Below are 6,469 nucleotides of genomic sequence, written 5' to 3' on the forward strand. Positions count from 1 at the left end.
GTTCAATTCCAGGTCAGGGCGCATACCTGGGTTTCGGGTTCTCCCCAATAAGGGTCATGCAGGAAGTAGCTGATCAATGATGTTTCTGTCATCAATGTTTCTTTCTCTCAATCTCTCTCCCTTTCTCTCTAAAATAATAAAAATATTTTTAAAAAGAAAAGAAAAAATAAAATGGACAATGTTTGCAAATTATGATTATTGATATAGAAAAGCCTCAGGTATCCTCAGCTATTAAAATAAAAATTTTTAAGGTTATGACAAGATTATTACATAAAAATCAATTATATTTTTCTTAACAGCAAACAATTGGAAAATAAAATTTTAACTGCCACTTCCTATAGCATCAAGAAACAAAATACTCATGAGTACTTTTAACAAAACATATGCAAAACATACGCTAAAAACTACAAAATATTTTTGGTAATAATTAAAGAATAGCTAATAAATGTATAGATATACAATATTGCTGGATAATAAGATATGGGTGGACGAGAATTGGTAAGATGTCAGTTTTCCACAAATCTATAGATTCAATGCAATTCCAATTGTAATACCAGTAGGCTTTTTAGGTAGAAATTGATAATTATAAAATTTATATGGAAATATAAAGAATCTAGACCAGCCGTGGGCAAACTATGGTCCGCGGGCCGGATCCGGCCCATTTGAAATGAATAAAACTAAAAAAAAAAAAGACCATACCCTTTTATGTAATGATGTTTACTGAATTTATAATAGTTCACACAAACACTCCATCCATGCTTTTGTTCCGGCCCTCCGATCTAGTTTAAGAACCCATTGTGGCCCTCGAGTCAAAAAGTTTGCCCACCCCTGATCTAGAATATCTAAAGTAATCTTACCAAAGAAAAGAACAATATTGAATTAGAATGAATGGTGCCAAAGTATCCTATGTGGAAAGGAAACTTTGAACAGATAGTACTAGAACAATTGGGATGTCCATATGAAAAAAAAAAAAGTTGACCCTCTCACAGTATACACAAAAATTCAGCCAAAATGGATCATAAAGCTAATTTAAAAACCTAAAACAAGGCCTTCAGAAGAAAAAGAAGAATAGCTTTGTGACTTGGAAATGGGCAACTGATTTCTTAGAAACAGCAATGCTTAGAAAATAAATGATAAATTAGACCAACAAAATTTAAAATGGATGTGTATCCAGAGATCATTCAGAAATCAAATAAGCAAACCACAGATCAGGAAAAAATGTATATTTGTAAAGCACATATTTGACAAAAGACAGATTCAGGATATATAAAGGAACTCATTCCCTTCTGGCCTGGTGTGTTTCTGTTGCGAAATCAGTTGATATTCTAATGGGAGATCCCTTGTAGGTAACTTTCTCTTTCTGGCAGCCTTTAAGATTCTTTGTCATTGATGTTTGATGTTTGCCAGTTTAATTATGATGTGTCTTGGTGTTGGTCTTTTTGGGTTTATTTTGTTTGGCACTCTATGTGTTTCTTGGTCTTGCGTATTTTTTTTTCTTGCCAATATCAGGGAAGTTTTCTGTCATTATTTCTTCAAACAGGTTTTCTATTCCTTGCTTTGCTTTCTCTCCTTCTGGTACCCCTATTATGCAGATGTTTCATTTTGTGTTGTCCCAAAGCTCCCTTAAGCTCTCCTCTTGCTTTTTAAGTTTTTTTCCAGTTGCTGCTGTGTTTGTGTGTTTTTTCCTACTTTGTCTTCTAATTCACTGATGTGGTCCTCAGCCTCTTCTATTCTACTATTAAGCCTTCCATTGTGTTCTTTATTGAAGCTATGTCATTCTTCATTTCCTCTAGGTTCCTTTTCATGTTGGTGACATTCTCATTGAGTTGTGCATATTTGTCATCCAGCCATTTGAGCATCCTATAACTCAGGGGTCCTCAAACTTTTTAAACATGGGGCCAGTTCACTGTCCCTCAGACCGTTGGAGGGCCGGACTATAGTTTAAGAAAAAACTATAAACGAATTCCTATGCACACTGCACATATCTTATTTTGAAGTAAAAAAACAAAACGGGAACAAATACAATATTTGTATTTGCATGTGGCCCGCGGCCGTAGTTTGAGGACCTCTGCTATAACCATTACTCTGAACTCTTTCTCTGACATATTACTTGCCTCCATTTCATTTAACTCTCTGGTGGTCTTCTTTTTCTTTCCTTTGGGGATTGCTTTTTTGTCTCCCCATATTTTGCTATAACGTTTCAATTGTTTCTGTGCCCTAGATCCAACTGCTTTGCTACCCAGGTTCTTTTGAGGGTGGTGCTACTGATGTGATCCCTCAGGTCTCCTGGGCTTGGTAATCTATTGTAGCTCTCTACTTGAGCTATTTGGGTTCTCTTGATGTAGTTGGATCTTGAATGTTAGTTTCTTATTCGTGGATGAAGTCTCATCATGGGTTAGCAATGTGACTCACCCCCAGCTTCGTTGTGCAAGCAGTTTTGGATGTGACTGTGGTTCCGGCTCTTGTGGAAAAGGTTGTCTGAGGTCTCACTGCTATGTGCTCACTGTGGGTTCCCAGAGTCCATGGCCTGGGAGAAAGGAGTATTGGGACCTGAGGCTCAGGAACTGTGACTTTGGCCAGTGTGGTGTGACTCTTGCTGGATTAGCATCACTCTGCAACTCACTATGAGGGGCCCGGAGCCTGTGACAGTGGGAGGAGGGTGTCTCATAGTCTGTGATTAAGGCAGTGGGACTCTGGCCAAAGTGATTTCTCTCTCTGAATCATGAAAGGGGTTAAGGATCCAGCAGCAGGCTGTCCATAGGTAAGTAGCCAGGAGGGGGATGTCATGGATCCTACTGAGGGAGCCTCGCACCCTTGGTTGGAGAGGCACACGCCCCCTGGCAGCACACACACAGAGGGGCCCAGGAGCTGTCTGCCAGGGGTGTGCTTGTGGGGCCCACACACTGGATCGGAGTGATTGTGGTGTGCCACCGGCCCCGTGGAGGGAGAAGTCCCAGTTTCTGCTTTGGGGGATGTGCGCCTTGGTTGGATATGGATGCCCAATGGCTGCTTACAGAGCTGCCCAGGAGCCATCTGCTGGGGCAGTGGGCTCAGGAGGCCCTTGTGCTGGAGCAGTGCTACTGTGGGGACTGGATGCCAGCAGCCAGGGTTGTGCCTTGCGGCGGCTCAGAGAAGCACCCAGGGGCCGCCTGCTGGGGCAGTGGGTTCAAGGGGCTTGCATGCTGGATTGGTGCATCTGCAGTGACCGGAGGTCAGCAGCTGAGGAGGAGGAGGAGGATATCCAAGTTTCTACTGCCAGGGCCTTGAGTCCTTGATTGGATATGAGTGCGCCTAGTGGCAGCTCAGAGAGGCACCCGGGGATTGCCTGCTGGGGTGGTGGTCTCAGGGGGCCTGCGTGCTGAAACCATGCAACCACGTTGTCTGTGGGTAGGCAGCTGGGAAGGGGGAAGTCCAAACTTCTACTGCCGAGGCCGTGCGCCCTTATTAGGATATGAACACGCTCAGCCAGGGCTCAAGGAGGCACCCAGGAGCCGCCTATAGGGGCAGCAGGCTCAGTAGGCCTGCACGATGGAAAGGTACAACTGTGGTGTCCAGAAGTCAGCAGCCAGGGAGGGGGATGTCCCAATTTTTGCTGCCTTGTGCCCTTGTTTGAAATTGCATGTGCCCAGCGGGGGCTTACAGCAGCACCCAAGAGCTGCCTGTGGAGCGGTGGGCTCAGGAGTCCTGCGCGCTGGAAAAACACGACTGTGGTGTCCAGAGGTCTGCAGCTGTGGGGTGGGAAGACTCAGTTTTTGCTGCTGCATCCGTGGTTGGATACACGTGCGCCCTGTGGCAGCTCACAGAAGCACCCGCGGTGCATTTGCCAGCGCAGCGCACTGACACACTCTGAGGGGCCCTGGCACTGAAGGTGTCTGTGGGCAGGTATCCAGGGAGAGGGAATTCAGAATTTCTACTGCCGGGGAAGTGCGTCCTTGTTTGTATAAAAGCGCGCCCAGCAGGGGCTTACAGTGGCACCCAAGAGCTTCCTGTGGAGCGGTGGGCTCAGGAGGCCTGTGCGCTGAAAATATGCGACTGTGGAGCCCAGAGGTCTGCCGCTGGGGAGCAGGGATGTCGCACTTACTGCTGCGGGAGCTGTGCACCTTTAGGTCTGCAGGTCTGTGGGTGGGGAAGCAGGGTTTTGGCTGGAGTGGCTGCCAGGTCGTGGGTAGTGTCCAAGGCCTGTCTGAGTGGTGGTGGTGGTGAGTTCCTAGAAGAGGCCACTCTCTCCTTCAAGATGGCGTGGGCTTCATGCCAGAGTCCCACAGCCCGGGGAGAGTCTGCATTGGTGTTAGGTGCTCCCTATCCAGGAGAGCCTGGTCTGCCAGCCCCTACTACTCCTGCCGTATTTTCTGGAGTTTTACTTTTTATATTGTTTACAATCTGGTCAATCTCAAGCTCTGGTCATTGCCCTGATGAAAATTTATTTGGACTCTTCATTGTCTTTTATTATTCCCTAATTGGGGGGAAACTTTTGGAAGTCATTAGAATACCTTCAGTGCCTCCACTTCCACCTCTTTTTGGGATGTTATTGGCTGGTTTTACCATTAGGAATGCTCCATATACCACTGAGCGCATCCATATTAGTAACAAGTGGTCTTCAACTTTAAGAAATACTGCCCTTACCTTATCCAAGCTGGACTTGGACTCTATCCACAGGCTTTGAAGCATTTGAAGAGAGTTTAAGATTGCCTAGGAGTCCATGCCTCATGGAGGCATGTTTGACTGCTGTTACTTCCCTCTTCCTTATGAATTTTCCCTGGGAATGGGGATTTCTTTTAGGTTTTGTGGTAGGTGCTGTCTCTCCTGCTATTGTCCTTTCCATGCTACATTTGCAAGGAAAAGGAAATGGTATTGAGAAAGGCATTCCAACCTTACTAATAGCTGCTAGTAGTTTGGATGACATCGTGGCTATCACTGGATTCGGTACATTCATGAGCATAGTCTTCTCCACAGGTGGCATACTTCATAATCTCCTAACTTCTTGTCAGAACGTAATTATTGGTGTGCTGCTAGGAACATTTTGGGGAATTTTTCTTCAATATTTTCCAAGTGAAGATCAGACAAATATCCCAATAAAGAAAGCATGCCTGATTTTGAGTTTGTTTCTGCCATCTTAGTCAGCAATAGCATCAGTATATATGGAGCTGGAGAATTATTCACACTAATGTTGACTTTCACTGGAGGAGTGAATTGGACCATAGATAAGATTGGAGTCCAAAAAATTATTTGCATGGGATATTTTTCAACCCCTTCTTTTTAATTTGGTTGGATTGGAAGTATCTGTTGCAGCCCTTAAGTCAGATGCTATTAGTATTTCTATTGCTTGCATGAGTTTGGCATTATTGGTTTGAATTTCTTTTACATTTTTCTTTATGTCTTTTGTTGGTTTTAATTTTTAAGGAGAAAATATGTAGTGCTTTCTCATGGATACTCAAAGCTACAATCTGGGCCTTGTTAGGTCCTCTGGCTTTAGAAACTGCAAGAATCAGCTCACCCGACTTGGAACCATATTCGAAGGGTGTGATAACAATAGCATTTTTAGCCATCTTGATCACAGTTCCAAATGGAGCTCTGCTTATTAACAAACTAGGATCTGTGCTCCTTCACAGTATTTAACACAGTCCTAGATTCCTCAAACTAACAACTTCAAAGCTGGTTTAAAAGAGAAGTATGTTATTTTAACAGTATTGCTTCAGCATGTATTGTCACAGTCATTGGAATTACAGGTACCAGATTATAGTTAACTCTGGACAGTCTTGACAACAGAAATAACTTTAAGAGACTTATAGATTCCTCAGACACACAGCCCGTTAGGACATGTGGAGGGGGAGAAGGAAAGAGGGCTTTACTTCAGCCTTCCCTGAGGTTCCAGATGAATGTATTTCTCTTATGAACTACAAATGAATCTGAAGTCACAACTTTGACATTAAGAATGAATTACCAAAGCCAGTCTAAAATGATTTAAGATGGGAATGAAATGAAGCGTTAAACAGAAAGAGCCCTTATGCTATCTGCACAGCAACTATTGCAGGTATTGAAGGAGATAAAGTTTAAATCACATTTGATGGCTAGAGAAGAGCTCTCCTACATCTCAACCTGTGTAAAGTTGCTAGACAGAGCCGCTGGCCTTCCCTTTGGCCAAGGATGGCATTGCTGAGCCAACCACCGCAGTGATGTCTGCAGCCTGTGTCTCTGGAAGCAAGCAGGGAAGCTCTGGTGCTCACTGGGATCAGAAGAGAGCCCCGCAGCTGCCCACACTTGCTGATGGGACCCCAGGGTTGGGGCGCACTGGCAGGCCACACACACCCGGGTGGATTGTGCCCTCCAAGATGGACCGTTTATCAATTCCTCTATAGAGAAGACATGGCTGCTGCCTCCTCTGGTGGGAACATACTCTATCCATCTTCCTTCAGTGAAAAACATTTTTTCAAGATAAAAGTGACAAAAATAAATCATCAAAAGACACACA

At 44.3% G+C, this 6,469-nt stretch overlaps 1 pseudogene; it reads left to right on the plus strand.

Moving 5' to 3' along the window:
• The first annotated feature begins 4,234 nt into the window (after nucleotides 1–4,234).
• LOC102436346 lies at nucleotides 4,235–5,616 on the plus strand (annotated as a pseudogene).
• Nucleotides 5,617–6,469: the final 853 nt, after the last annotated feature.

This window comes from Myotis lucifugus, unplaced genomic scaffold, assembly GCF_000147115.1.
Source record: "Myotis lucifugus unplaced genomic scaffold, Myoluc2.0 scaffold_58, whole genome shotgun sequence".
NCBI classification, from domain to species: Eukaryota; Metazoa; Chordata; class Mammalia; order Chiroptera; family Vespertilionidae; genus Myotis; species Myotis lucifugus.